The sequence below is a fragment of the Triturus cristatus genome, chromosome 11 (genome assembly GCF_964204655.1).
Source record: "Triturus cristatus chromosome 11, aTriCri1.1, whole genome shotgun sequence".
Taxonomy (NCBI): Eukaryota; Metazoa; Chordata; class Amphibia; order Caudata; family Salamandridae; genus Triturus; species Triturus cristatus.
The window spans coordinates 370,861,824-370,888,659 of record NC_140594.1 but is presented as its reverse complement, the minus strand read 5'-3'; the positions used below and the strand labels follow the sequence as shown (position 1 = coordinate 370,888,659).

General features: G+C 48.1%; 1 protein-coding gene across 5 annotated transcripts in view; it reads right to left on the bottom strand.

Annotated features, from left to right (window-relative positions):
• The window catches only part of LOC146784205 (zinc finger MYM-type protein 1-like), a 282,641-nt gene that overhangs the window by 168,161 nt on the left and 87,644 nt on the right, over nucleotides 1-26,836 (bottom strand). For 3 of the 5 annotated variants that reach the window (XR_014970608.1, XR_014970607.1, XR_014970606.1), the window contains one exon: nucleotides 4,030-4,459. The exons of the other annotated variants lie outside the window; for them this stretch is intronic. The gene's annotated coding sequence lies outside the window, so the exon portion shown is untranslated. Of the gene's footprint in view, nucleotides 1-4,029; nucleotides 4,460-26,836 lie in introns of those variants that run through there. 5 annotated transcript variants of the gene reach the window in all.

The following is a 26,836-nucleotide window of genomic DNA, read 5'->3' as shown; positions in this document are numbered from 1 at the left end:
TCAGCACAACACTGTTCAAAATTTACATGGCCCCGCTCACACACGTCGCCAGACAGCACGACCTCAACATAATCTCCTACGCCGACGACACTCAACTGATCCTCTTCCTCACCAAGGACCCCATCACCGCCAAAGCCAACCTCCATGAAGGTATTGAAGGTATAAAGGCCGTCACCGACTGTATGAAGATCAGCCGGCTGAAGCTGAACTCGGACAAGACAGAGGTCCTCATCCTCGTCTCCAACCCTTCAGCCTGGGACGACTCCTGGTGGCCGACGGCTCTGGGGGCAGCCCCGACACCAACCAACCATGCACGCAACCTGGGAATCATCCTCGACTCAACGCTCTCAATGACCAAGCAAGTCAACGCCGTCTCCTCCTCCTACTTCAACACCCTCCACATGCTCTGCAAGATCTACAGGTGTATCCCAACTGATACAAGAAGGACAGTCACCCAGGCCCTCGTCAGCAACAGACTCGACTACGGAAACTCCCTCTATGCGGGAGCCCCGACCAAGCTCAAACGACTGCAACGCATCCAAAACGCCTCGGCACGACTGATCCTTGACGTACCACGCCACGGCCACATCACCCCCCACCTGAGAAACCTGCACTGGCTCCCCGTCAACAAGAGGATATCCTTCAAGCTCTTCATCCACGCACACAAGGCACTCCACAAGACCGTCCCAACCTACCTCAACAGATGACTCTCTTTCCACATCCCCAACCGCCAGCTCCGCTCCGCTGACCTCGCACTCGCCACCGTCCCGCGCATCCGAGGAACAACCACCAGTGGGAGATCCTTCTCCCACCTCGCCGCCAAGACATGGACCACCCTCCCACTGAGCCTACGACAGACCCAAGACCTGCTGACCTTCAGGAGGCTACTCAAGACCTGGCTGTTCGATCAGTAGCGCCCCCCCTCCCAGCGCCTTGAAACCCTCGCGGGTATGAAGTGTGCTTTACAAGTGACTGGTTGATTGAGGATGAGGGCCGCGGTTTCGCCGTTGTCCAGCAGGGCCCTGATGTCATCGGTGGCGGCGATGAGGGCAGTCTCGGTGCTGTGGTTGCTGCGGAATCCGGAATGGAGCGGGTCCAGGATGTTGTTCTCCTTGAGGTAGCAGGTCAGCTGTCTGTTGATGGTCTTCTCGATGACCTTCGCCGGGAACGGTAGCAGGGAGATGGGCCGGTAGTTCTTGAGGTCCCTTGGGTCCACCTTGGGTTTCTTGAGGAAGGCGTTGATCTTGGCGTGCTTCCAGCTCTCCGGAAAGGTCGCGGTCTCGAAGGAGATGTTGATGGCCTTGCGGAGATGGGGTGTGAAGGTGGCGCTGGCTTTGTTGAAGATGTGGTGTGGGCATGGGTCTGACGTAGAGCCGGAGTGAATGGTGTTCATGATTTTGATGGTGTTGTCATCGTTTATGTGGGTCCAGGTGAGCAGGGATCAATGTGGGGGGTGGCCGCGGGGTCTGAGTTGTCGGTGGGTGTCGGGGCTGTCAGTTTGTTGAAGCTGTCGTGGATGTCAGCGATCTTGTTATGGAAGAAGGTGGCAAGGGAGTCGCATAGGTCTTGCGATGGTGGGATGCCGTTGGTGTTGGAGCTGGGGTTGGAGAGTTCTTTCACGATGTTGAACAGCTCTTTGCTGTTGTGCGCGTTGTTATCGAGTCGATCCTTGAAGGAGGCCCTTTTGGCGGATCTCATCAGGAGATGGTGTCTACGGATGGCGTTCTTATGGGCTGCGTAGCTGTACGACATCTGTTCGCTGTGCCATTTCTTCTCTAGTGTACGGCAGGTTCGCTTGGAGGCCTGGAGGTCTGCGGTGAACCAGCTGGCTTTCTTGTTAGTGTGTCTGTTGGAGGGTATCTTAATCGGGGCGAGGGTTTTGGCGCAGTTGTCGATCCAACATCTGAGGTTGCAGGCGGCGGTGTCGGTGGGGTCGGCAGGTGGGCTCCGGGAGAGGGTGGTGTTTAGCTGGTCTTCAGTGATTTTGCTCCAGCTGCGGCGGGGGATCTGTTGAGTGCGGTGGTGTGTGGTGGGTTTCCGGAAGGTGAAGTGGATGCAGCAATGGTCAGTCCAGTGGAGTTCGGTGGTGTGGCTGAAGGTGACGTGGGGGCTGGCAGAGAAGATGGTATCAAGCGTGTGGCCTGCGGAGTGGGTGGGTGTTGTGACTAGCTGTCTGAGTCCGAGGTTGGCGGGGTTGTCAATCAGGGTGGTGGAGTTTGTGTCATTGTTGTTCTTGAGGTGGAAGTTCAGGTCTCCGAGGAGGATGTAGTCTGTGGAGGCGAGGGCGTATGTGCTGACAAACTGGGCGATGGAGTCGCTGAACTGAGTTCGGGGTATCTGTAGACGAGAGTTCCTCTGAGGGTGGTGTTGGGATCGGTGTGGATCTGGAGGTGCAGGTGTTTGAAGGTGCTGAGGGTGTCATCGGTGCTGGTCGAGACCCTGAGGGTGTTCTTGTGGATGATGGCAATTCCACCTCCTATTCCATTGGTGCAGTCCCTACAGGAGATCTTGTAGCCGTCCGGGATGGCTATGGCGATGTCGAGTGCCGAGGAGGCGTTCATCCATGTCTCTGTCAGGAAGGCGACGTCCGGGAAGGATGTGTCGAGCAGGTCCCAGAATTCGACGGAGTGTTTGCGTGCGGAGCGGGTGTTCAGTAGTATGCATCTGAGGTGCTTGTGCCCTGTCACGGTGGGTGGTGTGGCGGCTTGGAGGCTGGTGAAGTTGCAGTTCCGGCAGGAGAATGGCCCTTTGGTGTGCTTCGGTGCAGCCAGGAAGCAGGTGTGCGGTCGTCCGGTGTTGAGTGCATGGAGGGTGTTGGTGTCGTAGTGGCGTCGGGGCGTTCGCCGGGGCCAGGGGGCCTGGCGCTGGGCGAGGTCCAGGCACGGACGGGCGCAAACGGGCTTGCCTTAGGCTCGCCTTCGGTGCGCCAGTGGCGCACCCGCAGCGCGTGGACGCCATATAAGAGGAGGTGGGAGGCAGGAGCAGCTGGGAGGCGGGAGCGGGGCAGCGAATGGGTGATCGGGGGGACGGGCCGCAGGGGATGCAGCGGTGGGAAAAACGAGAGGGAAGAGCGGGCGGGAGGATACAGAAGGCAAAAAAGGGCAAAGGGCATAAAAGGGCACAATAACAGAGCAACAGTACAGAAAAAAAGAATACAGGCAAAATACAACGATACCAACGCAAGAGCAGAGAGCACAATCACGGCAGAGCTAACAGGGAGCAAGGGGCAGAGCGAGCGCAGGAGCTCAAGGCCTCGAACCTTCAACAGGCGGCAGCAGCGGGGTCAGGGGCAGCGACACACAGGTGGTGCTGTGCGGCATGGGGAGCGACCTGCCTGAGAGCAGGGTCAAGGGTCGCTCCAACTATCCTCTCTGCACTGCCGCACTACCACACAATTGTGTAACTAATGCCACACAGACACACTGAACACATACAAGGAGGAAAAGATCCGATTTTCTCGGTGTCTGACTGGACCTTAGAGGAGAGGGCTGGAGACCTGCGATTTGGGACAATCGGAGCCCCTCCAGGGTGGCCGCGTGCCCAAATCACAGACTGGGGTCTGTAGTATTTTTCTACCTTCACTCACGTCACAGAACTCAGTAATTAGGACCCTAATGTTCAAAACACTCAATGAATCAGTTTTCCTAGTTCTAAAAGCACAACTGGAAAACCAGTGCTAGAATGATGATGCTCCTATTGTAGAATTGGTTTTGTGTTCCTGTATTTTCATTTACGTTTGTTTTTTTCCAGAACAGTTTTGCGACGAGGATAAGCCATAATTAATGGAGATGGCACAGTCACTTATGACTCTTCTGAATGCATTTTGTAGTAGGTCTCTGTTTTCCAATAGCTTTTCAGTATGTATTCTAATTTCAGGTCCTCAGCAGGAGGCATTAGAGATGCAAAATACCATCTTTCAGAAAATTGAAGTGCGTACACATGAGGCATCTTATTTACACACAGAGACACATTCATATCGGGTTGACCAGCAGAGAATATTCCAAATACAGTAAACAAGAAAACGCAAAATAAGTGTTCATCGCTCATATAATCCAAACAGATAATAAACAATGAAACTGCACGGTGAATTGGAGCATTTGTAAAAACTTACAGCAGAAGATTGCACAACACAATGAGCCTCAGTTGGGACTTTCGGCTTTTGCCTTTCAACATCATGACGTGAATTTGTATTAGACTTTAAAAATCAGCACCCCTGGTAAAATTCTAATATTAAAAAACGCACTTTGGTTCGAATTTAGACGGTGACCAATCGCCAGTCGCTTGCCACATAGTCTGGTCGAGTTCCTGTCCCGAGGGGTGTGGTAAATACACGATTACAGTGGTAAATACACGATTACAGTGCTCCTCTCCGTCACACATCAGTGAGGTGCCACTTAGCTCGGGGGATCAGGTGACTGGCTGATGAGCATTTCACCCAGATGGGCATTGCCAAGTGCAGCTGCAGAATATATATTCAGTTAAAAGTAGAGGAGCCAAGTGGTGACACGGGATTAATCATACATTAAAAAACATTACAATACACAATCACTACTAAAATAAATGTAATTAAAAGAAGCAATAATAAATACCAACCTTGATTTAACGTGCGTTAAAAAAAATTACAATACACAGGCATAGAATTTGTGGCGTTGAAAAAGGCCATTAAGTTACAAGCCTTTTGCAGTTTGTCAGATCTGGTAGGTGAAAAGTGACGTGACTACCAACCGGCATGGGGGTTAAACAGGTGAACCTTTACTTCCGTGCCCCTGATAAATACCGACAGTTTGAAACATCCCGAGATAATATACACAAGTCATTAGCATAATAGAAAAGTCATGTCAAATTTTTATTGTTTAGTTAATGAAAACCATAACAAAAGGATTATTTCATGTAACATTGTCGGTACAGCACTCATTAAGAAACACTTTTACTGAGGAATGTGATTAATTATAATAGTGAAATATTTTATAAAAGCACACGATGCAGGTCTGTCACTCAGGGATAAGAAAGACTGATGATGGTGAAAACACTTAAATTACTAGGGGGCTTCTTTAAACGCCCATTGCGCTGGTGTGTCACTTATTGATGCACCGGCTGCGCATTGGGCTCCCCCATATTTACAAGGCCACGTAAAGTCACCCTGCCTAACTTTTGATGGCCTAGTAAATATGTTTCCCTTTCATGCATAACTCTGCGTGGAAGTGGCATCCCGTGGGTGTTGCTGTGGGTGTCCCCACGCACCATCCATGGAACTTGATCCATTCACAGATTTACAACATTTTATAAACCTGGGAATGCATCAGAATCCTACGCCTTCCCAGGGGAGGCATAAGGACGCGCAACAAGGAGGATTACTTTTATTTCTCCCTGTTTTTTCGTCTTTCGATGCGTGCTGCATTCTGCATAGAAAGAGGAAAATGCCTTTAATGATTGTGTCTCTTCCTGCACAAAAACAATTGTCTCAGCCCAGGCAGCCTTGCAAACAGATGCAATGGTGTCTGCGCTGGTGCACGGCTGCTGTTTGTGTGTCAGCGCAGGGGAGAAGGACAGGAATGTGCTGTATCTCGTAGGTACCAGGTATTCCTGCCCTTTTATTTTGATGCACGGCAGCGCAGCAGGAAGACTTGCTGCGTTGCCAAGTGTCAAAATATTGTAAATAAGGCCCTAGAAAGCGAAAACAATAATTATAACAACCTAAGGCAGGGTGGTAACTGTGCAAAGGTACAGATTGCGGATTTTGTCCATGGATAGGAGTTAGTCAGAGCAGCATTAGCCTCGTGGGCAATTGGTCCGGTCATGCAATTGGATATTGCCAGGTTTCTGGACTTCTAAAAATGTTAGCACTCAAGAAAATGAAATTAATTATAAGGAAGTCCGTTAAGGTACTATATGAGCAAAAACAGACAATGGTCTAGGGCAAATTCGTAAAATGCAGTAGTGCCAGTTGGCTGTCATTTTGGCAAGAGGGCTATTTTCCACGTTGTATGACTAGGTGTTTCTGGATTGTGTTGTCCAATAGTCAGGTATGAGTTTATGAAGATGTCTAACGCCGCGGTTGTTGGCGGGTCTACTTTGGAGCTGAGCTCTTAGGATTTTAACGAATTTCTGTTACCTTGATAGGGATATTGCATCAGAGGGAGAGAAACATCCCACAGAGACCTCCAGGCATGTACACGCCCCCTTTAACAGGAAAGTTGGATCGGTAAGGCCCTCCTTGCGGCATCTAGAGATGGACAGCAGCACATAAGGCGTAGCCATGATTCCCACTTGAAGTTGCATACTCTGCATAGAAAAGTGAGTGGCATACAGCTAGCACAAAAAGGGGTACAACTATGTGGACAGCGGGCAAAAGCACTACTTAAAGTGCTAAAGTTAAGGTGCTTAGGAGAGCGCTCTGAAGTGCAATATACTTCAGGAATAAGAGATGCTCTGCGTAACTGACGCTACAGTGCTCACTGCTATGCAGGCAACAAGTTAAAGTGCAACCTATGGTGCAAATTGAAATACGTCAACTCGGCTTGGGCTTCCGGGGCTGCCTGGAGAGCTGTTATTCACTGAGGTGTCAAAGACTCTAATGAGATGAGGCATGTGATAGGCACATCTGTGAAGTATAAAGCTATGGGTGTAAGTGTAACAGTAATTAACAATGCTCTACAAATGCTGCAATACAATGCATCCAATTAACGCGCTGGATCTGCAAAAAGGGTGTTTGCATCTCTTATCTTCAGGAGGGTGGCTCAGTGAGTTGAATGTTCTCAGCTAAAAAAAATGCAGTGTACTTGATACTGTACGATTCATTCTCAGCAAGGCTGACTCAGGTTAGAAATGGCAGAAGTACAGAATTTAGCGCTGCATGAAACATTATCATGCGTACCTTGCGTTTCTATGCAATTTCTGTGTACCTTTCTAGGAAAGAAAACACAGCAACGAAGACGTTCTTTGCTAAAGGGACCAGACTTACTGTAACACAATATTACTAGGATTCAGGTGCTGTCACAAGTTTTGGTGGGGCTCACAGCTAAAATTTGCAAATGTTGCCCCTCTTTAATTTTGTCCACCATGTAGGGTTGGAAAGCTCAGTGGATCAGTCAGGATTTGTTAGAGTTTGCCATTTCTGCACGCTCACCTCCAAATATTTTACCTTTACCACACTTATTTTTCTGAATTTGTTTGTATTTGTATTAGAACTCAGTTCTCTTTATCACTACTACCCAGTGCTAAAGTGCTTGTGCTCACACCCTAAAACATGGTAAAATTTGCTTACACTTTATTGGCATATCTAATTTACCTATAAGTCCCTAGTATAGTGGTATATCATATACCCAGGGCTGGTAAATTAAATGCTACTACTGCAGCACTTATTGTGCCACCCACTTAAGTAGCCCGTTAAAACCTGTTTCAGGCTGCCATTGCAGCTTGTTGTCCGTTTTAAACTGCCAATTCGACTTGGCAAAATAACCACCTTGCCAATCCTTAAATTCCCTTTCTCTTACATATAAGCATAGCTAATGTAGGCCCTAGACAGCCCATATGGCAGGATGTATTGTAATTAGTAAATTGGACATGTACTTTTTAGTTTTACATGCCCTTGTAGTGAAAAACTCACACATTTGTTTATCACTACGTTGAGACCTACCTCTCCCATTGGAAAACATTGGGTTACCATATTACATTTAATAAGGGATTACTTGATTTGAGGCAGGTAGGAAAGTCCTGTTTGGTGTCTGATACATTTTAATTTTAATTCTTCTTCAATGGTAAAGTCAGGTTTTAAGTCACAATTTTGAAAATGCCACTTTTAGAAAGTTAACCAAAACCAAAACACAGGGCCAATACTGAACACCACTTTACATGATACTACAACATAGGGCCAATGACGAAAAATCAAAGGACCCTGACCAACATATTTGAATTCTCAGTTTTATTTTTAAAAAAATGTAAATTGTTTTCAAGCAGTACAAAAACTTTTATATGTTTCACTCAAAAGTGAATATACAATGGAAAGCTCTATACAAATACAAATAATCACCAAAGAGACACCACATTCACTCTGTCACTACATCCATTCAATACACACTCATTTATAGCTATAAATGTAAAGTAAAGTGGTGTTCAGGATTGGCACTGTGTTTTGGTTTTGGTTATATTGGCTCAGCCTTACTGAGTAGAGTCAAGACCCCTTGTTGTTTTTTGGACTTTTAGAAAGTTGGCATTTTCCTGTCCTGACCATTTGTTGCCTGCTGCCTGTTCCTGGGTCACATGACTGTCTGCAGTTAGTTGTTGGTTTTTGCATATTCCTCCCAGACAGCCACACAATAGAAGGATAAAGTGTGCCTGAGTGGTCCATCTAAGGCAAGATGGGGCATTGAAGCTGGGCACAGCCCCCTTGCAATTCAATAGGCTGTGCCCTGCCTTCACACAAAGAACTTCGCACTAATTGTGCCTGCAGACAGACAGGAACAAGGGCAAAGAGACAAGAAATACCAAACACTTTTGAAAGGGAACCTGTAGAAACCTCTCCTACTTCCACGGAGGCACCAGGTATAAACATATGACCCTCAGACCCACTCTTCAGTTCACTTTCTGGACCTGCAGAAGGCACCCAGAGGACTGCCTGCTGTTGTGACCTGCTGTGTACTTCAGAAAGCTGCTTTGCTGCACCAAGAAGGACTGTTTTGATGCATGAAGCCTGCCCTGAGCCCAAGAGGTCTGCCTGCTGTTTGAGCCCTACTCTTCTTGGACCCAGGACTTCCAGAGGGACGCCAAGGGCTAGTTGGCTGGCCTCCTGATCAGAGCCTCAGGGACAATAAAAGCTTCAACCTTCTTGAACCCGTCTCTGGGAACAAAGATACATCTGCAGCACTGCCTAGAAGGCTTATAAATGAGGAGTTACAGACAGGACCAGAGAAGCAGCTAGCAGCACTATCTAGAGGACTAAGAATGAGGAATTAACACAGGGATCAGGAATGCAGCTACAGCACTGTTTGGAGGACGTAGAATGACAGGAGTTACTGACAGTAACAGAAAAGCAGCTGGCAGCACTGTCTAGAGGACTTAGAATGGGGGAATTACTGATGAGACCAGAGAAGCAGCAAGTAACACTGGCTAAAGGATTTAGAATGGGGGAGTAACTGATGGGCCCAGACAAGCAGCTAGCAGTACTGCCTAGAATACCTAGAATGAGAAATTACCAATGAGAACAGAGAAACAGCTAGCAGCCACTGTCTAGAGAACTTAGAATGAGGAATTACCGACAGAACCAGAGTAGCAGCTAGCAGCACACTCTGAAAGACTTAGAATAAGGAATTACTGATGGGACCAGAGTAGTTGCTTGCAGCACTGTCTAGAGGAATTAAAATGAGAAATTATCAATAAACAAAAGAAACAGCTAGCAGCAATGTCTAGAGGACTTAGAATGAGGAATTCCTGACGGGACCAGAGTAGCAGCTAGCAGCAATGTCTGGAAGACTTAGAATAAGGAACTACCAACGGGACCAGAGTAGCAGCTAGCAGCACTGTGTAGAGGAATTAGAATTAGGAATTACCAATGGGACCAGAGAAGCAGTACTGCCTAGAGGTTTTTAAATGAGGAATTACATACGGGGCCAGAGAAGCAGCTAGCAGAGCTGCCTACAGGACAAAGAATGTGGAATTACCAGTGTGACCAGAGACACAGCTGCAGCACTGCCTTGAAGTCTTAGAATGAAGAATTACCTACGGGACCAGAGTAGCAGCTAGCAGCACTGGCTGGAGGACTATGAATGTGGAATTACCAGTGTGACCAGAGACACAGCTGCAGCACTGCCTTGAAGTCTTAGAATGAAGAATTACCTACGGGACCAGAGTAGCAGTGTCTAGAGGACTCAGAATGAGGAATTACCATTGGGACAAGAGAAGCAGCTGAGGCACCATCTAGAGGACTTAGAATAAAGAATTACCACTGAGCCCAGAGAAGCAACAGCAGCACTTCTGGAGAACTAAGGATGAGGAATTACCACTGGGACCAGAGAAGCACCTGCAGCACTGCCTTGAAGACTAAGAATGAGGAATTTCTGACGGGACCAGAGAAGCAACTAGCAGCCCTGCCTAAAGGACTAAGAATGAGGAATATCCACAGGGACCAGAAACACAGCTGCAGCACTGCCTAGAGGAATTACATATGGGAGCAGAGAAGCAGCTAGTAGCACTATCTAGATGACTAAGAATGAGGAATTACCGACAGAATCAGAGTAGCAGATCAATCAATCAGGGGTTATATATGCGCGCTACTCACCCGAGAGGGTCTCAAGGCGCTGGCGGGGGGGGGGGGGCAGCTCCGGATCAGTCAAAGAGCAGCAGATAGCAGCACAGTCTGAAAGACTTAGAATGAGGAATTACTAATGGGACCAGAGTAGTTGCTTGCCATACTGTACAGCGGAATTAGAATGAGGAATTACCAATAAACAAAAGAAACAGCTAGTTGCAGTGTCTAGAGGACTTAGAATATGGAATTACAGACTGAACCAGAGAAGCAGCTAGGAGGACTGCCTACATGTTTTAAAATGAGGAATTACATGCAGGACCAGAGAAGCAGTTAGCAGCCCTGTCTAGAGGACTTAAATGAGGAATTCCCAATGGGACCAGAGAAGCAGCTAGCAGCCCTGTTAGCTGCTTCTCTTCTTCTAGGACTAAGAATGAGGAATTGCTATTGGGAACAGAGACACAGCTGCAGCACTGCCTAGAGGACTTAGAATGATGAATTACTGAAGAGAACAGATAAGCAGCTGCAGCACTGTCTGAAAGACTTAGAATGAGGAATTCCAGACAGGACCACAGTAGCAGCTAGCAGCACTGTCTTGAGGAATTATCACTGGAACCAGAGAAGCAGCAGCACTGTCTAGAGGACTTAGAATAAGGAATTACCGACGGGACCAGAGACGCAGCTAGCAGCACTGCCTAGAGGTTTTAAAATGTGGAATTTCCAACAGTGCAAAATAAGCAGCTAGCAGGACTGCTTAGAGGGTTAAGAATGAGGAATTACCACTGGGACCAGAGAAGCAGCTGCAGCACTGCCTTGAAGACTAAGAATGAGGAATTTACGACAGGACCACAGAAGCAGCTAGCAGCCCTTCCTAGAGGACTAAGAATGGCAAATTACCACTGGGAACAGAGACACAGCTGCATCACTGCCTAAAGGACTTAAAATGTGTGAATTACCGACGGGACCAGAGAAGCAGCTGCAGGACTGTCTAGAGGACTTAAAATGAGAAATTACCGAAGAGACTAGAGAAGGAGCTGCAGCACTGTCTAGAGTACCTAGAATGAGAAATTACCGTAGATACTAGAGAAGCAGCTAGCAACAAGGTCTGGAAGACTTATAATGAGGAAATCTCAAAGGGACCACAGTAGCAGCTAGCAGCACTGTCCGTAAGACTTAAAATGAGGAATTACCAAGGGAATCAGAGTATCAGCTAGCAGCACTGTCTTGAGGAATTAGAATGAGGAATTACCAAAGGAACTAGAGAAGCAGCAAGAAGCACTGCCTATAGTTTTTAAAATTAGGAATTACATACGGGACCAGAGAAGCGGCTAGCAGCACTGTCTGAAGGATTTAGAATGAGGAATTACTGATGGGACCAGAGAAGCAGCTAGCAGCACTGTCTAGAGGACTAAGGATGAGGAATTACGACTGGGACAAGAGAAGCAGCTGCAGCACTGTCTAGAGGACTTAGAATAAGGAATTACCACTGGGACCAGATAAGCAGCTGCAGCACTGTCTAGAGGACTTAGAATAAGGAATTGCCACTGGGACCAGAGAAGCAGCTGGCAGCAATGCCTAGAGTACTAAGAATGTGGAATTACCACTGTGACCAGAGAAACAGCTGCAGCACTGCCTTGAAGACTAAGAATGAGGAATTTCCGTCGGGACCAGAGAAGCAGCTACCAGCCCTCCCTAGAGGACTAATAATGAGGAATTAGGGGCGTGGCCGAGCAGCCGAAGGAAATGGCCGCTAGCTAACGCCACTCCAGAATCCTTACCACCAATCCTGTCATTTATCCTGCTGGAACCCGAATAAATCTCCCCTGCAACGGTGGGATTCCGATCCCGCAATAGCGCACCACAGGTGTCGGATGCTTTGCTGCCTGGTGGAGTGGAGAGGATCTTCGGGCGTGATCGGGCACTCCGGCAGCAAGATGGCGGTCCGCCCTCGGCTGGCGCGGTGAAGTGATCGCAGCAACGAGACCACAGCGTCAGAGAGCCCGGATCGGGACCAACTGATGACAAAAACAGACTCCAGGGGATGAAACTGCTGGGGAACAGCGCGGCCAATTCTCCTGTGGACACTGCTCAATGCCACTGCTTGCTGGGTCCCGGTCGCCGCCCTAACTGACGGGCGGCCGGTCACAGCAGAAATCCAGACCCCGGTCTTGTTGGCCCAGGGGACTGCAGCGTTTGACTAGCGGAGACCAGCACAGAAAACTTCAAGGCATTGGTGAGGGGCTTGTGCCGCTGCGCTCTCTCTGCATTTGCTCATCTGCCAGCGCCGCTAAGCGGCATTCACCAGGGCAGCTGCTCTAGGGCTCGAGGCCCCTACTCAGGCCTAGAGGGCCCGGAACCTTCACTGTCACCCCGCGGGTGGTATTTGGACAGCCCACCCCACAGTAACTCAGCGGAGACATCCACATATTAGCCCGCATTTCCCGGTGGTTCCTGTGGAGACAAGACTGTATCGGGCGGAAGATCGCCCACAAGTGTGGCAAACTCTGTGACAAGTGCGGCGGGCGGATACCCTTGAAGTGGCATCCTCAGACCCCATAATGAGAAGTTAGGAGAGCCGAGCACTGGCCCTGGAGGAGAGTGGGACCAGACGTCTTGGACCCTGGGGACCCGGGCGGCTGCGGCTTGAGGCGCCAACTGCAGCAGTGATATCCTGACAGTGAGTGCACGCCCCTGCCTCTGCCCTTGGGGAGCCTGGACAGACCTTGTATTGGCCAAACAGCGATAGGACAAATTGGCACCCCCTTGGATATTGGAGGTGCAGGGACTGGGCAGTGGACAGGGCGAGAGCAGGCTCCCCTGCAAGTACAGGGGCTCTACCTGTTTGACTCTGCATCTTGATCCCTTCCACTGCCTGTCCCTCCGGCGCCGCAAGGTTGAGATCTAGGAAACCCGACGGGCCGGCAGGGAACCCTTCCTCCCTGAGCGGGCGGCGGCAAGTACTAGGACCACCCATGGACCTATTGACCACATTCACGGCGCTCCATTGTTACGATGGCAAGTGGGAAGGGATCCAAGATGCCGGCACAGAATAAACTCGCCAAATTTGCTTGGTGCAATGCGAAAAACAACAAGGATGCAGCTTCCCAGGAGGGTGCCAACAGCCAGCAATGCCCACCTCAACAACAGGAACTAACGCTTCAGGACATCATGGCTGCCATTGCTGGAGTTCGGACCTCCCTAGAGACTCGCATAGACACGGTGAACATTGAAGTATCCCTCATCAGGGCTGACCTAAGAAAAATGGACTCCAGGGTGAAAGAGGTGGAGGAGGCCACGACCGGACTGGATAAAGACACTGCCCTGCTTAAGATGCAAGTGGGCCAACTGCAGGAGCAACAGAGCAAGATGGAGGCGCTGCTCGATGAATATGAAGGTAGGGCCCGTAGAAACAACGAACGTATCCTGGGAGTTTCGGAGCAGGCGGAGGGACCGGCGGCTAATCTGTTTGTTGAAAACCTGATACTGAAGCAGTTGCAACCTGCCAGACTCTCGAAGTACTTCTCCATTAAACGCGCGCATCAAGTTCTCGTAGGGAGGCCTAGACCTGGCCCCCCCCCCCCCAGGCCGATTATAGCGCTAGTCTTCAACTTCCGTGAACGAGACATCATCCTCCAGGCTTCACGCTCCGGCCTGCCGCTTAAACTGGACGACAGTGTGATATCCTTTTTTCCGGACTTCACCACAAATGTACAAGCACAGCGCCGCAGTTTCTTGAAATTAAAATGGGCACTGAGAGAGAAAGAGATAAAATATGCTAAACTCTTCCCAGCAAAGCTCGATATTGAGTCAGAAGGCAAGGCGTGATTCTTCTCTTCCCCTGGAGAGCATGGGACTGGCTGGAGGGTTGGCGTCGAGTGGAAAAGCCACAAAGGGATCGCAACGGAGGTCCTCGCTCTTCTAGAACGGACAGCAACACGATGCAGCGCAGCGGCTCAGATAAAAAAAAACTGGAACCCACGACAACTGACTGAATAAATGACCTCGGTGAGACTGGAACAGACTTGGTCGTTGCATAATGTGTTTACTGGGCCGGGGTCAAGGTCCGCACAAAATTATTAGATCATCTCCAATGGACTCCATCGGGTGTGTCATTCACCACTACTAAAGTAAGGTGTTGAACTATCTCTAATTAGCAGCTTTCGTATGGCAGCAGTAGCCGGGGCTCGCTGAAGGTATCCCCTGTCAACGTTTGTAATATGATTCCATTCCTATGTAGGGAAGAAGGGTAAAGCTGCATCCACTTTTCCTCTTCCATGAAGGATGGGGCGACAGGCACTCTGCCTTGTTGGGGAGTGGGAAGTTGTAAATCCACTGGCAGGGGGGCAGAGAGGGAGGATGTTGTGGCAAATTTCACACCGAGTGTGCATGGAAGCAGGGAGGGGGTTGTGGGGTTCACAGTTTTTTAATGTTGTAGTTGTGTTGAATCGACAAGACAAACTCACACATATGCAGAGGACACGAGAAGATACACAGGGTCCAATGGGTACACAGTGGGACAAAAGTGTTAAAATACTGAGTTGGAATGTCAATGGGCTCAGGGATAAGGTCAAGCACAGCGTAATCCTCCAGTATGTTAAACGGTAAGCCCCTGACATCGTCCATCTCCAGGAAGCACACTTGGTGGGTAACTTCTGTAGGGCGCTAAATAGGTGGGGCTACAAATTGATGGCGCATGCCGGCCTCACGACCAGCTAGAGAGGGGTTGGCATCATGGTGAGAAACTCCTTTCCCTTTTCTGTAGAGTCCACATGGAGAGACGACCGGGGTAGATATATAGGGATCACAGGTTTATGGGAGGGGAGCACACTGATGCTCATGTCGGTGTATGTGCCACCTGGCCTCCAGAGCGAAACATTAAAAGACCTGGGCTTTCTCCTCCTCTCAATCCCAGAAAGTCTCCTGGTGGTTGGGGGCAACTTCAACGCAGTAGCATCGGGCACCCTAGACCGCCACCCTCCTCGTGAGATTGGGCCTTCTTATAGATGGCTGTCTGACTTCATGGAGGCACTGGGGCTGGTGGATGGGTGGAGAACATACAACCCAGACAGAATCCAGCATACCTTTCACTCCGGGGCCCACCATAGTCTCTCCCGCATAGACTACATCCTAGTCCCTGCCTCCCAGGTGGCTAATATCCAGGAAATCAAACATCTAGCAAGAGGAATCTCCGATCATTCCCCGGTGTGGGAGCAGATAGTCCTCAGCCAGGTAAAGGCGGGGAAAATTGCTCCTATTAATCCATGGTACCTCCAAGACCCTGGGGTGCGTAAGGCATTACTTGAAGCCATAGATAACTATTTATGGGAAAATGAGGGGTCAGTGGACTCCCCCCAGACCCTGTGGGAGGCATTTAAATCAGTCGTCCGTGGTCAAGCACTATCACTAATCGCTGGGACGAAAAAAGAAAGACAGAAAGAAATTGTAGAGGCTGAGAATGACATCCTCTGTCTGGAGGAAGAGTTAGAAGTTGAGATGACACACGAGAAACTCCAAGTACTGCAACTCAAACAAGACGACTACAAAGCACTAGCCGCGGACAGGGCTAAAAGTCTGGGGAGGGAAAAGCTGGGTAGAATATACAACCTGAGGGACAAAGCAGGGGCACTAATCGCGTGGCTCGACAAGAAGGAATGGGCTAGTAGACTGGTGCCGGAACTCATAGGTGCTGACGGCTGATCCCTGACTGACCCACAAGACATCGCAAATCAATTCGCCACTCACTACAGCTCTGTATACCGCACCACTGCGCCATTCCCTGAGGAAGACTCCCAGTCTCTAATACAAGATATAGCGCTCCCCACCCTGTTGGAAGAAGACTTCCTGGAGGGAGAGTTGACGAACAACGAAATAGCGCAAGCCATCAAGTCACTTCTTGGCCCCAATGGCATCCCCATTGAGTTGTATAAACTTCGACCTGACAAACTAGCCCTATATCTGCGGGCCATGTTCGAAGAGAGCAAGGACCTGGGAATCCTACCAATGGACCAGAGGGTGGCTACACTGGTCACTATTCATTAGAAGGGTAAACCGAAGACTGACTGTGCCTCTTATAGGCCGATTTCCCTACTCAATGCAGAACCCAAAATCCTTGCGAATCGCCACGTTAAGGTGATCGGCGGCTTGGTCCATCCCGATCAGTCAGGCGTTATGCCGCACCGAAACACTGCCTTGAACTTGCGCAGGGTGTTGGGGAGAGTAGCCACGATTTAGGAAGCAGCAATAATAGTGTCGTTAGATGCGACCATGGCATTCGATACCATTGAATGGCCATATCTCTTTGCAGTCCATGCAAAACTGGGGTTTGGCCCGGGCTTCACTCAGTGGGTGCGGCTCCTATATTCGGAGCCCCTGGCACAGGTTGTAGTTAACAATAAGAAATCTGACGTATTTGACCTGAGTTGGGGGACCAGTCAGGGATGCCCTCTCTCCCCTCTCCTCTTCGCCCTTGCATTGGAACCGCTTGTGGCGTGGATTCGCAAAGACCTAGTGATACGAGGTCTGCGTATGTCCTCCGAGTGCGAAGACTGTATCTCTCCGGTATCCTGCTGTACTAAGCCTCCCCGAAAGCATCACTCCTCGTAGTTCTAGACATCTTGGCGATATTTGAGAGATACTCTGGGTTCTCCATTAATTGGAATAAGTCCCTCCTATACATCTTTAAAGGAGACCCACCCATTCCACAATGGGGCTGCCCAATCCAAATCAACACAGTGGGCTTTACTTACCTGGGTATCTTTGTTTCCCTAGATCAGACACTCCATTTCAATCGCAACCTTCTCCCACCACTGCAAAGGTTGAAACGCGACATTGCCAGCTGGAAAACACTTCCGCTCTCACTTCTGGGTAAATCAGCCCTCTTTAAAATGATGTCCCTGCCCCGCTTTCTGTATGCATTACAGAATTCCCTGGATCCCGTTCCTGCATCGTACTTGAAAGAAATCGAGGTTCTGCAGCGGGACTTATTGTGGGACAGGAAACCCCGGATAGCTTTGGCCTAGCTCACACTGAACTGGTATGACAGGGGAATTAGTCTCCCAGACATCAAAAAATACTACTGGGCAGCTCACCTTGCAGCTATTAACCACGGCACTTACGGCCGCCCAGATGATCCAGGATATGACATGGATAGGTGGCTCCTACCGGGAGGGAACTACCATAGGGCGCTCTATTTGAAACCCAAACGCTACTCCCTAACCGGGCTGACCAAACATTCGGTCCAAGTCTGGCACACTGCGAACAAAACATTGGGATGGGACCAAACGCTCACGCTGGCAACCCATTTGCGATGCAGCGCGCGCAACGAAATTCGTTTTATGAATTTTTTTCGTAACTTACCTGAAATCGGCTGTTTGCCGCATTTTGCAACCCCCCACCCTGCCCCTCCTCTGCGCCACGTCATCGCCCCGGTAAAACGCCCTACGAGGGGGCGTCACTGCCATTAGCGTATATCTTACCCCTCTTCTGAACCAAGTCTTAGAAACTGGCAAATATCCCAATGCATAGAAAAAGGCCTGTATTAGGCCAATTCTCAAAAAACCAGCCCTTGATTCTTTAAAGTCCCAAAATTATCGGCCTATTTCCAGGTTGCCAATGACAGCAAAAGTACTGGAAAAAGCCATAAACAAGGAGCTGATACAATATATGGAAGAGAATGCCTTACTGGACCCAACACAGCATGGCTTTAGGCCCTGCCATTCAAGGGAGACAGCCCTAATACTAGCCACTGAGGGGATTCGGAAGATAGTTGACGGGTGGGGGGCAGAGCGGTCCTCATCCTCTTAGATCTCTTGGCTGCATTCGATACCGTGAACCACGCGGTACTGGTAAAGCGGCTGAGGGATGTGGGAAAAGAGGATACCGCTCTGACCCTCCTTTCCTCCTTCCTAGAAAACAGGTAACAGAATATTCACTGGGAAAATCTACAGTCTGAGACCTTTCAGCTCCCATGTGGCGTCCCGCAGGGATCCACCTTGTCACCAACCCTTTTTAGGTCTCACTGGCGTTGCAGCGCGAAGTGCTGCCGCCAACGAGACTTATTGTTTCCGTGTTTGCTCCCAAGGGAGACAGACCAGGGCACGCGCAGCCATCGGGGTCTGTGAACGCGCTTCCCACGAGCAGATTGTGGTCTGTGAAGGTGCTTCACATGACCAGCTTTTGCGCGTTCATTCTAGTGGAGTGATCCTCTCCGGAAGACCTGCTGAGTTAATTATAGGTCCTTTCCGGAGATGTGCTATTATTTAGCATTGTGGGGCACTTGTTTCTTTTTTTAATTCTCTGGTTAAGTGTTAGACATTCTAGCAATAGTGTCGCGAGTGCAACATTCCCAAAGGCGCAGCCACACCCAGTCAATGACCGAGTTCGTCAACGATGGCTACGGAGGGAATACAGATCGCAGTACGCGTGCGCGTCTGGCGTCACAGGCATTGTGTCGGACTGAGCCACCACCTTAAGTCCTGAAAGGGGTGTTTTGAATGCCGTGCACCCTTTTATCAGTCTATATTTTCGTTACAAGAGACGTTTTGACTTAAATAATGTTGTTTACTTGCACTCGTTCACCTGCTGCGTTCGTAACCTCTGTAGATAAATTGGTCATATTGTTAGGTCTACCGAGTTTATTCTCGAAGGACTGCGGGGCCTTGATTCGAGTAGTGAACGGCGCGTCGGTTCTGCAGTAAGGGATGCCAGGGTCACTACTGCACTGCAGAGGGGTGTCGACCAGCCCGGCAGCTGATGTGTGTTGAGGACTCGCCAGAGAATGGATTAAGTCATGTTGTCGATAATGTTGTGCATTTTAAAGTGCAGTTTAATTGCTTATTAGCAAAGCTGCACACCAACTTGTTAAATACAGTGCCGCAGGGAAGAGTCGCGATGCTTCCTAAACAAAACAAGCATTTGCAATGCAATAGGTCTCACAGTTAAACGCGTATAAGCTATTGGCATTGTAAATGACAATGCCTTTTATTTATGTTTTTAAAACGAAAAGAAAAATAAAAGGCATAGTTATTTGCAATGTCAATAGCTCAAACTCACGTAAATGCGAGACCTATTGCATTGCAAATGCTTGTTAATATATGTGTCCCCGTTGGCCAACCTTGTCAAGAAACACGGCCGATGATTCACAGCTCACGATATCGGTAACTAAACAACCAGAACTAGTGGCTAACCGTTTCCATACATGTCGGAAAGTCATCATGATCTGGATGAGCCAACATTTCCTGAAAATAAACACCGACAAAACTGAGGTCCTGGAGTTCGGGAAGGGACCTGCTCTATGGAACAACAGCTGGTGGCCAACGGAGGCGGGAGTCTGTCCTCACCCTGTTACCTAGGTCAGGAATTTGGGTATGATTCTTGATGATCAGCTCAATCTGTCGGCCCAAGTTAACCAACTAACTTCCTCTTGCTTTTTCCTTTTAAAAACACTGAGAAAAATGTTCCCTTTCATTGCATATGAACTCCAAAAGACGGTTGTAATAGCACTTTTTCTTACTAAATTATACTACTGCAACGTGCTCTTTGTGGGAATTGATAAGGCTCAGAGGAGGAAGCTGCAATCTTTGCAAAATGCTGCAGCTAGACTGCTCTTGAACATCCCTAAGGGCCGCCCCACCTCAGATGTCATCAGAGCTTTACATTGGCTTCCTGTCCAGCAAAGAGCCAATTTTAAGTCTCTCTGTCTGGTGCACAAAGCCCTCTATGGAGGAACTTTGGGGCAGATACAGAGGTTGTTCACCAGGTACTCTCCTGCCAGAACACTTAGATCCTTCACGAAGGGCCTTATTTGTATCCCGAAAATCTGTAAGGCAAGATGGGGAGGTCGTACCCTGTCTTTTTGTGCGGCTAAACTCTGGAATCAGATGCCGCCCACATTGCTGCTTCAATCCAACCGTCGGATGTTTAGGAAGGAGCTGAAAACTTGGGTGTTTTCTACGATTTAATGTCTCATTCATGTTGTTTTCAGGACCATGTAACCCCTGTGGGGGTCAAGAAGCCACAGCATTCGAGTGCTTAACAAGTAATATTTCAAATCAAATCAAACGTAGAGGCATGGAAAGCAGACCTAGATTGGTGTATGTATAGAGAAAGACAGTATATGTAGCACAGGGCAGCCCTAGAAAGTGGTCACAGATATGAAGCCCCTGGAACGTCTACCGGGGGAATATTTGCAACCCGCCACATAGTATTGATTTGGATGAGCCCCCTACCCCATAAAATGTCCTTACAGTGTACTGTTATGCAATATTGTCTGACAATGTATCTGCTACTCACAATCTGTGCTTTGTTTCCTCTGTGCTGCATATTCTTTGTCGATGAATGTTTAATAAAAAGAAATATTTTTTAAAAAAAGAATGAGGAATTACCACTGGGAACAGAGACACAGCTGCAGCAATGCCTAGAGGACTTAAGATGTGTGAATTACCGACAGTACCAGAGAAGCTGCTGCAGGACTGTCTAGAGGACTTAGAATTGGGAATAACGAAGAGGCCAGAGAAGCAGCTGCAGCACTGTCTACAGGATTTAGAATGAGAAATTACCCAAGGGACCAGAGAAGCAGCTAGCAACACTGTCTAGAGGATTTAGAATGAGGAGTTACGGACAGAGGAGCAGCTAGCAGCACTGTCTGGAATACTTGGAATGAGGAATTACCAACGGGACCGGAGTAGCAGCTAGCGGCACTGTCTAGAACTATTAGAATGAGGAATTACCTTTGGCACAAGAGAAGTCGCAAGCATCACTGCCTAGAGGATTTAAAATGAGGATTAACATACAGGACTAGAGAAGCAGCTAGCAGCACTGCCTACAGGACTAAGAATGTGGAATTACCACTGGGCCAAGAGAAGCAGCTGCAGCACTGCCTAGAGGACAAAGAATGAGGAATTACGAACGGGAGAAGAGAAGCAGCTAGCAGTACTGTCTAGAGGACTTAGAATGAGGAATTACCTATGGGACTAGAGAAGTAGCTAGCTGCTCTGCGAAGAGGACTAAGAATGAGGAATTACCTTTGGGAACAGAGACAGAGCTGCAGCACTGCCTAGAGGATTTATAATGGGGGGACTTTGATGGGACAAGAGAAGCAGCTGCAACAATGTCTACAGTCTCAAAATAAGGAATTACCACTGGGACCAAAGAAGCTGCTGCAGCACTGTCTGGAGTACTAAGAATGAGGAATTACCACTGGGAACAGAGACACAGCTGCAGCACTGCCTGGAGGATTTAGAATTGGGGAGTTACTAATGTGACCAGAAAAGCAGCTAGCAGCACTGTGTAGAGGACAAAAAAGGAGGAATTACCCTTGAATACAGAGACAGAGCTGCAGGCCTGCCTAGAGGACGTGGAATGAGGAATTACCGATGAGACCAGAGAAGCAGCGAGCAGCACTGTTTAGAGGACTTAGAATGAGGAATTACTGACCAGAGACACAGCAGCAGCACAGCCTACAGGATTTAGGATTAGGAATTACCAACAGGACCAGAGTAGCTGGTAGCAGCACTGCCTAGAAGACTTAGAGTCAGGAATTACCACTGGGACCACAGAAGCAGCTAGCAGCACTGACTAGAGGACTTAGAATGAGGAATTACCGATGGGACCAAAGTAGCTAGGAGCAGCAACGTCTAGAAGACTTAGAATGAGGAATTACCACTGGGACCAGAGAAGCAGCTAGAAGCACTGCCCAGTGGACTTAGAATAAGGAATTACCAACAGGAGCAGAGTAGCAGCTCCCAGCACTGTCTATATGATTAAGAATGAGAAATATCCAAAAGAACCAGAGTAGCAGCTAGCAGCACAGTCTGAAAGACTTAGAATGAGGAATTACTGATGGGACTAGAGTAGTGGCTTGCAGCACTGTCTAGAGGAATTAGAATGAGGACTAACAGATGGGACCAGAGTAGTTGCTTTCAGCACTGTCTAGAGGACTTAGAATGAGGAATTACAGATGGGACAAGAGTAGCAACTAGCAGCACTGTCAGGAAGACTTAGAATGTCTAGAGGAATTAGAATGAGGAATTACCAGTGGGACCAGAAAAGCAGCACTGCCTAGAGGTTCTAAAATGAGGAATTACATATGGGACCAGAGAAGCAACTAGCAGCCCTGTCTAGAGGATTAAGAATGTAGAATTACGGGGTCGTGGCTTGGCGCCTGCGGGTGATGGCGGCGCTCGAGTGAGGCTCCGGGGCGGTGCTGAGAGACAAGCCGGCTCCTGTTTATGTTTCCTGAAGACGACCGACTGAAGGAGTGTCGGAATATGTCCTGACCTCACTCGTCATCGGTGGAAGTGTTTTAGAGACTTCGCGACACTGCAACTGGCATTCGTAAGTTCTGACAGGATTTTCTCGGCTGCGGCCGCCATCTTGGGCCCGCCGAGCGACGCGCATTATGTTGCGGTTCTTCCACTGTCAGCCCAGCGCTCTGTATGCCTGAAACCACGCACTCCTAATGGCTCATAGTTTACCCGCTTAGATATTTCCTCTCTCTCACACGGAGCCTCTGCATTATTGGAACGCTCGTTCTTTCTAAAGCGCAAAGACAGCGTTCCCTCATGAAGTGCCCTTGTTTCATATGACTGCTTCTGTGCCGTTTCTCAAGCCATGACTTCGTTATCGCCTGTGTGGATTTTTCTCTGACTTTCTTTGCTAGCGGCGAATTGTTTCATTGAAGCATGCCAGGTGGCTCTCTGCTGTCAGCACCATTACTCACTGTGGATTCTTGCGAGATGCGCGATGGGACATTTCTTTCATCTTTTTGTCAATTTGATTGAGCTCACTTTATATCGCGCAATGAGTTGGTGCCACTTTTCTGCAACATAATATCACATGAATAATACTTTGATCCTTTCACAGACGGCTTCTTCCACTTTTTCATATACGCTCTGACGACTGCTTTCACTTGAAGTGCTGTGAAGTTGGCTGCATTCCTTTCATGAAGTATTCAGATACCATCGCACTCTTGTTGTGCTATATCTTGTGTTGTCTTCGTTTTTGCTTCCTGTGGCCTCCGCTGTGTTAGCCATTCCACGGCTTTGCTACATAGGTAGACTTAAGTCAATGTCGCGCTTGCCTCGTTCTACCAAGCCTCAGATTGTGAAGAACTCCAAGGTTTTCTCTGCTTTTTCACAACTGGAAGATTCTCTTAACTCGTCTGGCTTAGATACGCCAATGGATCCTTCCAGGAACCCGCAGGACAATTCTAAATCTAACACGAAAAGACTCAAGTCAAACTCTCTTTCACCTCCAAAGCATTCGGGGCCAGTATCCATGGAATTGTTGTTAGAGGAGATAAGATCCTTGCGTCCTTTCATGGAAGAGACTAATATTAAACTCCAGGTCCTTACGGATAATTGGTCGCAAATGGAAACGAGGGTAACTTCGATTGAAAAATCTGTTCAGTCGTTCCAAGAGACATCCTCTGTGGTCTCCAACTTAAAGTCTCAAGTCTCAGATCTTCAACAACAAGTGGAGCAGTTGGAAAACAGAAATCGGCGCAATAACCTTCGTATTTACGGCCTGGTTGAAGGACTTGAGGGGTCTGACCCAATCACCTTCTTCAAGTCGTTCCTCCCCAAGCTCTTGCATCTGACACAGGACAAGGCCCTCAACATTCAACGTGCTCACAGGCTGGGTCGACCACCTTCTTCTACTTCTTCCTCTCAGAGGCCCAGAGGGGTCATCATCTACTTTTTGGAGTATACCGACCTTCTGATGGTTTTAGCGGCGGCCAAATCCTCTCCGAATTTAACCTGGTCTGGCTCGTCCCTGTTCTTCGCACAGGATTATGCTAAGGCTACTGCCACTCGGCGAAAGGCTTTTCTGAGTTTAAGAGCGGATCTGCGGGCGATGGGGGCGCGATATGGCCTTTACCACCCATGTTTATTCAAAGTTACTTACAACAATAAGACTACAACTTATGAAGATCCAGTGCGCTTACAAAGTTTCATCAACGCGCACAAATCATCTGCCATGGATGCCTCCGGACCATCATCCTCTGCTCATGGCTGACTACTGCTTTTATAATTCTCATATGGCTATTGCATTTTATTCTGTACTTCTTCAGAAACTTTCTCTTGGTTGTAGTTCACCTGAATTCTTCTGATTCTCCGGATGCCCACTTTGCTGACTCTTTATTGTCTATGCATGATGGTTGTTCCTTGTTTTCCTTGTTAGTCATGGTTTCAACAGGATTTCCTGGTATGTTTTAATCCTTTGTTCTCCTTTTTTCGTCTTACAGGAATTTGTCCTCGTGTTTGATGATGTCTCTCGATCCCTGCCTCGCTGTTCCTGGATGTGCTGCCCCACCCATGTGGTTCCTTCCTCCCTCCACCCTTTCTCGTATCTCTCCTTCATAGGTATGTTTTTTCCCTATTTCCTTCTTCGTCTTCCTGGTGCATCTGTTGGTTTTTCCCTTTCTCCTTCCCTTTTTCCTCTTCTCTTGTTCGTGTTCTTGTTCACATGTTTTTATTGTGATGTATTATCTCTGATCGGAATCTTTTGCTTATGTAAGGGTTGCATTCCCTGTTCTTCTTGGCACACCTGTTTTGCAATTTTTTTCTTCTTTCTGGCTTCCTACTCAAGTGTCTATATTGTTTCCCTATATTCTCCTTTTTGTGCTAGTGCTCTTGCTCTCGTCTTTTGTGAGAGTTGCACTCTTTGTCCTTCTGGCTACATTTTTCTCTCCACTTCTTCCTTATTTCTGGCTTTTTGTGTCATTCTTGACACTGTTGCATTTTATTCTTCCTTTCTTGCTATGGCTCACGTTTTTGATCACTTGCTTCCTTTCTTTTACTTCAGCGTGTTTCCACTAGTTTTTCTTTTTTCTTTCTGTCTTCTCTCCTTTTCATGGGTTTTCTTTTTACTAGCCATGTTATTCACATTTTTTGTAGATAAGTTACTGTTATGTCGCTGAATATATTATCATGGAATGTGAAGGGTATTAATTCTCCGATTAAGCGTCAACGGATTTTGTCACACCTTGCCAAATTGAATGTTGATATTGCATTCCTCCAAGAAACGCATTTAACTGAGGTAGAATCTGTTAAGCTTAAACGTGGTTGGGTGGGTGAACTGTTTTACTCGCAGGGTGATGGCAAACGCAATGGTGTGGCAGTCCTTTGTCGCAAGTCTCTTCCCTTCCAGGTCCTTACCCATGAATCGGATGCTTCTGGTCGATGGGTTTATGCCAAGTTATCACTCAGAGGTGTTCCAATTTCTCTCCTCAATGTCTATGGTCCTACCACGGGTGAACCTTCTTTTTGGGCTGATTTCTCTCCACTCTTAACTAAATTTATGGACCACAATTTTATTCTGGCGGGGGATTGTAATCAACCTCTCGACCCTTTTATCAATAGGATGTCCATGGCCCCCCATATTCCCAACAAACCCCACAAGCTGTTTAGCCATGCTATTTCGCAGCATAAGCTAGTAGACTCCTGGCGCCTTTGTAATCCAAAGTTGCGGGAGTACACTTTTTATTCTCCTTGTCACCACTCCCAGTCACGACTTGATTACATCTTTGTTTCCCACAACCTCGCTCAATCACTTTTACACTCTGAGATAGGCCCGATACTGCTTTCTGATCATGCTCCTGTTCTTACAAGTGTTGATGTATTCCCTAAAAATGCTGGCCCTAGGAGATGGCGTTTTAACAACTCCCTCCTTGCCGATCCCAAGTTTACGACCACCTTCACTTCATTTTTTGATGAATTTTTCCTGATTAATGATGACACCACTCTTCCTGACCACACTATTTGGGATGCTTTTAAGGCAGCAGCACGTGACTTTATTATTAGTTACGTTGCGGACAAACGCAAGAATGCACGAAGGTTCACTAAAAATCTCCTTTCTGACATTAAGAAATTGGAACATGCGTATTTCACCTCTCATTCTGCTGACAGCTTGACAGCCCTTGTTGCAGCAAAAATGAAATTTAATGAGAAGTCTACGGAGGATGCCTCCTTGTACCTGTTGAAGTCTACTGCTAAATTTTATGGGGGTAGGAACAAAGCAGGAAAGCTCTTAGCTAATTATTTGAAGATTAAGCATAATAAGTTAAATATTGAATCTGTTTATGACTCTGATGATAATTTGAAACGCATGGATGTTGATATTCTCGCTGAATTTTCACGTTTTTATGAGACTTTGTATACATCTGAAACTCAATCCTCTCCCAGTTCCCTTGCTCGTTTTTTCTCTACCATTCACGCACCACCCGACTTCCCCCTCGATCTCTCCTCTTTAGAATCCGACTTCACACAAAAGGAATTACTCAACGCATTGCAACATCTCAAACCCAACAAGGCCCCTGGCCCTGACGGTTTTACTGTCGAATTCTACCTTCACTTTTCTAAATTGTTGATTCCACGACTGCACTCCCTTCTCCACACTTTTATTACCCACGGTGCCTCCTCAGGGACGTTTTCGGACGCCCATATTTGCCTCATACCTAAGCCTGGGAAGGACGCACAATATTGCAAAAATTACAGGCCCATATCCTTAGTCAATATTGACTACAAACTTTTCGCCAAAGCGTTGGCGATCCGACTGGACCACCTTCTTCCCAATCTTCTAGGCGAGGAGCAATCT